The sequence below is a fragment of the Frankliniella occidentalis genome, unplaced genomic scaffold (genome assembly GCF_000697945.3).
Source record: "Frankliniella occidentalis isolate FOCC.00 unplaced genomic scaffold, Focc_3.1 Scaffold71, whole genome shotgun sequence".
Lineage (NCBI taxonomy): Eukaryota > Metazoa > Arthropoda > Insecta > Thysanoptera > Thripidae > Frankliniella > Frankliniella occidentalis.
Genome location: NW_026267201.1, coordinates 678,281 through 684,684, shown reverse-complemented (window position 1 = coordinate 684,684; position 6,404 = coordinate 678,281). Strand labels below are relative to the sequence as shown.

The 6,404-nt window shown below is 55.3% G+C and overlaps 1 long non-coding RNA gene across 1 annotated transcript; it reads right to left on the bottom strand.

The window, feature by feature from the left end:
- Nucleotides 1–173: 173 nt before the first annotated feature.
- Nucleotides 174–1,838, bottom strand: LOC113217457 (uncharacterized). The gene is made up of 5 exons (XR_008011247.1): nucleotides 1,341–1,838; nucleotides 1,133–1,242; nucleotides 534–1,053; nucleotides 356–458; nucleotides 174–261 (listed from the first exon to the last, which is right to left on the bottom strand). It is a non-coding gene; the product is annotated as an uncharacterized LOC113217457 (long non-coding RNA).
- Between the last annotated feature and the right edge of the window lie 4,566 nt (nucleotides 1,839–6,404).

Here is a 6,404-nt window from a genome sequence, read left to right as displayed (position 1 = left end):
GGGGCAGCGGGGGCAGCGGGGAACTCCAGCGCTGACGGTGAGTCTGAGAGAAACAGGACAGCCACTCGTTAGACACGGGCACATTCGAACCAACCTGGGGCGCATCCAAGTTGCGGAATCGATACAGAAAGAGACGACGGGGGAAGGGCCAAATGAAATAATTGGCACCTCACCTTCTTCGGCTGACGTCCACGGCGCACAGCTCGCCCGTGTCCTCGGCGACGTCCTGGCGCTGCTCGGGCTGCGGTCTCACGGAGTCAGCTGCAAGAGAGACAGCAGAATAAATTGCGTGCACCTGAAACAGGAAGAGACCGCGCGGAAGACTAAATGAAATTCTTGTGACATTATCACCTACCTTCGGCCGACGTCAGCGCGACGTCCATAGCAATGGGCACAGCAGCGCCGTCCGCAGGCTGGGTGTACTGCGTCAAGCGGAGTCCCCTGCAGAAGTCTGTCGTCTGCCGAACAAAAACGGGGGTGAGGACGCGTGACTGACAAATAAAGTGTCGAGAGGCGTGTTCGGTCTTACTTACACGCTGAAGCGGCTGGCTGTCTGCTCGAAAGCCGCTGCACTATGCGCCTAGCTGAAACTGGAGAGACTTTTAGCAAAGCGAGCCGAGAGCACGAACTAAGTAGTACACAAGGACAAGGGTGAGGGTTATTGTCGAACTTCTATTTCAGGCGGACGTGTCACCCGGGTGTCCTTTTTAACAACGCTGCTACCGATGATGTGTGCCCGTGGGTAACGCCCCGCCTGCCCCACCAACTCCACGGACAGCCGCGCCCCTGCGCGCAGGCCGGCCCGCACGCGTGCGCTGAAGGCGCGAGACGCAAGCCGTAGGCAGCGAGGGTGGGTACGAACTGATCGTCTCGCACAGGGCCGGCCCTTGTACGCCTGAAGGGAAAGACGAACGTCACGTCGCAGAGGGGGGCCCCACAGCCAGCTCACGAAAGCAGGTAAGGAAAACCGCTGAGTTCGACATCCAAAAGAAATACTTGTTGCCAATAAACCACTCTTTACCAGGGCCTGGACCGGGCACCCCAGCAGTGAGCCTAAGCAAAGAAACAAACAGGAGATTAAAACTAAGCGTCCAATGAATTAATGAATTTTAAAGTCTGATAGACAACCTACCTGTCCGGCCGAATACCGCGCCCTGCGCGTGCGCCCGCTCAGGTTCTGGCGGCGGAGGGTCCTTGCGACGCTGGTCGGGTCGGGGCAGTCCAACGGTGGTGGTGATGAGTCTGTGAGAGAAACAAGCAGGGACATGTTAAACATGGGCCCATAAACAGCATGGGGTGCACACGAAGGACAAGGTGAAATTATTGAAATGACATCTCACCTTCTCTGGCCGATGTCCTCGGCGCACAGCTCTCCATAGTGTCCTCGCCGACGTCCTGGCGCTCCTCGGGCTGTGCATGCACGGCGACGGCGCGCGCAGCGTGCTGCCTGGTCTGGTGCTGTCAGACCCGCGACCGCTACAAAAGTAAAAGTTACATAAGTAAAAAGGTCTAACTCGTCGTAACTAGACAAATACTACTTTGGTGTTCGTGTGGAGGTCCCGCGGTGGCGGTGGTGGTGGTGAGTCCCGCGACCTGGCGTCCCCTTGCGCGGCCCGCGCCTCTCCGCGCCCGGCTGTGCCCCTCCGGCCCGCTTAGCCCCCCACCGCAGGATGGGGCACCCAACACTTTCGCCCGCGGATCAGCAGCTCGGAAGGAGAAGTCTCGATGCGACCCCCTCGCTCTGCGCGCGGCAGGGCCTCCCCTTGGGGTACCGGTGGAGACGTCTCAAAGGGTACGGCCAAACCACGGCGTGGGGGCGGGGCGGGGAGCGGCGCCGGGCCCGGGGGCAGCGGGGGCCTCCAGCGCTGACGGTGAGTCTGAGAGAAACAGGACAGACACTCGTTAGACACGGGCACATTCGAACCAACCTGGGGCGCATCCAAGTTGCAGAATCAGTTCAGGGACAGAGACAACGGAAAGACTAAATGCAATTATAATTGTGACATTTCTCACCTTCCTTGGCCGACGCCCTCGCCGACGTCCTGGCGCTGTCCGTGCTGACATGGCTCTGCGTCGGCTGCAAGAGAGACAGTTGAATAAGTTGGGCCTACAAGCGTCGTACTGGACGGAGAACACTCACCTCGGCAGCGAACGTCTTCAAGGCGGGACGGTGGCGCCGTCCGCTGAGCACATCCTGGATGTCGGCGTCGCTGCTTCTACTTCTTCTCTTGCACCCCGACTGAAAGACTTTGAGCGTCGGTCCAGCACGAGTCACGTAACACGAGTGCAAACGGCCACGGCCCACGGCCCATACGTCGGGCTTGGCAGAGCTGTATCGCGCCGGACACGTCGCCTCCAGGTCTCCTTTTCAATAACTTTTCTGCTGTGATATTTGCCCGATGACGCGCGCCAATGCCGCCCTGAAGGGCCCGCCTCTCCACTCACAGCTTCCAGTCCTAGGCGTGAGGCCCGGGCCCCATGCCACGCTGAAGGCGCATCAGACGGAAGCTGTAGTGATAGCAGTCAGGTACGCAAAGCATTGTCCTGGGGGATGTCCTGAAGGGACAGACAAGCCACGTAACAGCAGGCAGCACCCCACAGCCAGCTCACCACAGAAAGTAAGGAAAGCCACAAGGTTCCACATCCAGAGAAATACCTGCTCTACCAAAGCCCTTCACCTCGACAGAGGACGACCAGGGTGCCAGTTGCCAGCCTGCGCATACAGAATACAGAAACAAACATAATATTAGAACATGTGTCAAACAAGCAGGTCTATTTGTTATAAACCTCAGCTTCACACTAAAGTCGATTACGATTCCCAGCAAATGTTGATAAAAAGACGGCAAATGATATTGAACAGGTATTTGACTGTACAATCAACAATGCATCACCAAAATTAGATAACATAAGGGTGTCGAGCGCACGAAGTGCACAGGATATTGTACCACGTACTAAAATAGTAGCATGAAATTTTAACAAACGAATTTCCAAAAACAGAGGGGCAAAATGACAAAAGAGGCCAATTAGTTGCGTAAGTCATTCATACAACATGAAATTGAAAAACTAATAAAGAAATACCTTAAACGTGGGGAGAACCATGGAAAAATAAACATTAACTTCTAAATTTTGATGGCAAATCCCACCATGTTGACAAATGAAGGCCAAAGCTGTGTATGAGACTAGCCTGATAAAGCCGCAACACAAGTCAAAAGACAACACTGCAGAATAGCTCACCGTGTGTCAACTACCGTTTCGCCAGTTCTATCGAACTGCACTTACATTGGCCCGGCTTGTCCTCCCGAATAGAGGATGAGAGATTGAATGAGTTCATGCATTCACACGTGATCGGCGTAGGTTATGTGACAAAACTAACACAATATCAGCAGGCTGGCACGACAACTCACTCTCGCTTACGGACTGAATGACTCACCTGCGCCGGCATTGACGATAAAGAAACCTTTGACGGTTGACGTTGAGATAGTCACTGATAAATTTTGAAAAACTTGTAACCGTTGGTGATGCAAGTGTTGCCTTTTAAAGCCTTTCTTCTTTGCTTCTTCTTTGCAATTTCTTGTGCTCTCAGGCCTGGGTGCTCTCTAACACAACACTGCTGCCAACCTCTGAAGGTGATTCACATCTATTACACATCCGCAATAATTTTCAAATAACATACCCAGTGAGAGATGATTTTATTTAGCTTTAGAAAGGATTTATGACTGCATGCTCATAGCGACATAGACGTCGGATTGAAGTCGATTCGAAACTACGTTCTTGCGGTAAGGAGGCACTGCCGAGGGGTGGGCGGCTGGGCGGCTCCTGTGTATGTACAGGCCAAAATGTACTCTAGGTGTTCTCCGATTGTACTCCGACTGTACCCCGTGTACTCCGGCTTTTTTTTTTGTCGCAAGTTCTCCGCGTACTCCGACTGTACTCCGGGTGTTACTCCGGTGTACGCCGGGTGTACTCCAGGTGTACTCTGCACGCTCCGACCAGCAATACTCGGTGTTCTCCGACTGTACTCCGTGTACTCCGTACTCCTGTGTACCCGAAAAATTCAAGTCGCCCACCCCTCGGGCACTGCCCCCTTTTTCATGGGGCAAATTCCTCAAAATCTGAGAAGTTTTTCCTAAACTACTGTGTTATTTTACAGTATTCCGTTTTCCCTTGAAACGAAATCAGACATAGTTTTGACCGAGTACCCGGCCAGCTACTTAGTCGCTGGTCAGTTGTTCAAATTTCCATTCGCGGAGATCCGTGCCGTGGTACCGGGTGTCCAGGAGAATACGCGGCGGCTCGATGGGTTGCCTACGCACTGGAGTGCAGGCGCGGAGGGCACGGGGGGAGCGGTGGTGGAGGTGGCGGAAGGCGGCCGGTTGCCTCCGGTTGCCTCCCGTCACCTCCATCGCTCCACCCCTCGCCTTACCCTTACACGCCTGCCCGTCAGTGCGTTGGCGACCCATCGAGCTACCGCGTATTCTCCCGGACACCCGGTAAGTAGTGGTTTGGTTACCATTTATTTCAATGTGGCTGTGCGCATGCCTAGGGGTTTACCAGCGACCCCAAGTGAGAAAGGGTTTTTGGATGCACCTGATTCCGATACTTTTTGACATGCGATGTCGAAATAATATCACATCGATATTTCATTTCGCACTTCTGGGAACGCTTGACTACATTGTGGTCACGACCGCACTGAGCGTTCATTGAGGAGCTCACACATTCACGCACACATCCGCATGCCAAAGGACACCCCGATGCAATAGGCGCAACGGACTCTAAATAAACTTGTCGTAAATCAGAATTTTTCGCGTTTTTTAGCTGTTGAACTCAAATTCTTGCCCCCCCCCTTTTCCTTCTTCCTCTCCCCGGCTTCTATGACCACATTGAGTCGTGCAGGACATTTTTCGGTGCCCCCGATTTGAACATATTCGAGCGCGACCACAGGGTGGTCATGCGGCACTCAAATTTTAGTTCCCAACCCTGCATTATGTTTTTTCCGCACATCGATTAATTTCTAAACGGCCGTGTTTGTTTCGACTGTTCTCGCTTCGTCTCTGAACACATGGAACGTAACTCGATCTCGCCGCACCCCTCTCCATCTCGTCCTCTTATTACTAGGATAATGAGCTAAAGCCGTGAAGACGATGCCACACCTCCTCTCCCCTCCCCTCGTCTCGCCGCCCCCCTCCCACTTGAGCGCTGGTTGGCTTAACTTCTTAGCCCCACCAGCATCCGCCAGGCGCCGCCCACCGCCCCCCCACCAGGTGGTCCTTCCCCCACCCCCGGACTGCCGCCGCGCCGCGCCGCCGCCGCCGCCGGGCGGGTGGTGGTGGGGGGCACAGGACTTCTCCCCTCTCCCCTTCTCTCGGGCTCCCTCTCGCGCGCCGACGCGCCGCCGTCGCCGCGGTGCACCGCCAGGGTGGCCTTGTCTGATTCGTCCGACGGATATTATGCAACCCCTCCACCCCCACCCCCTCAAACCCCGCACATGGGCTGGTCACAGCCATGAGTCCATGGGCACGGTGCCAAACCCGGAGCGCCCACGCGACCCCCACCCTGACGCGCAGGCGAAAGGACATGCGCTCTCGTCTAACGAGACCCGCGCGCCTTTACACTGTTCAGATTAGGACCAGTGATCTGTTGAAAGTCATCGAATTTCCCGGGCAAAAGAAAAAGGGCCAGGGTGTCGTAACACGGGGCCTGCTAGCTGCTCTTTCGCCTTTTGCCGAGGAGGGGTTCACAATGGAGCGAGTGCTAGGGGAGAGGTGGAGCGGGAGAGGATGTCGATGGGGAGGTCCTTTCTCTCTGAGGCTATCTGTTAGCTGGACCAGTACGCGTACGCCACTACGGACCTCCCACTTAGTGCTCGGCTGCCCTTACAATCAAGCTGGTCGGGAGCAACGCTGTGCTTAGCTCGCATATTAAGAAAGATAGCTGGTCGGTTTTTCTGTGAAAAGTTGAAAACCAAAACGTTGTTCTCTATCGTGCAGATAACTTGTGTGTGGGCTGCGCCCTGAAGATTGCTGACAAAGTGTCAGAAGGGTTTCGGCGCTATCCGCGGGGTGACGAGTCCCCTCAACGCGGACCATCCGTCCGGGTCATCATTGGTTTACAGACTACCTTTTCAACAAACACCCAAAACACCGACGAGACGTGATCGGCGAGTGTGTCGACCCGACACCGCGTGACATGCGTGGCCTTTTCACTCATGCGGGGGGAGGGGTAGATGCACCCCCCCCCCCCACAATCACTCGTCACAGGCCATCGTCGCCACATCACCGGCCCAGTTCACGCGTGAGCGCGCAAGAAGTCTGTGCCAGTGTCCCGGGCAGTGTGGCCATTGACCGCGCTGGGGCTCCACGAACCCCATCAATACCCCATCAGCCTCCCATTGTGTGCATCCCCCC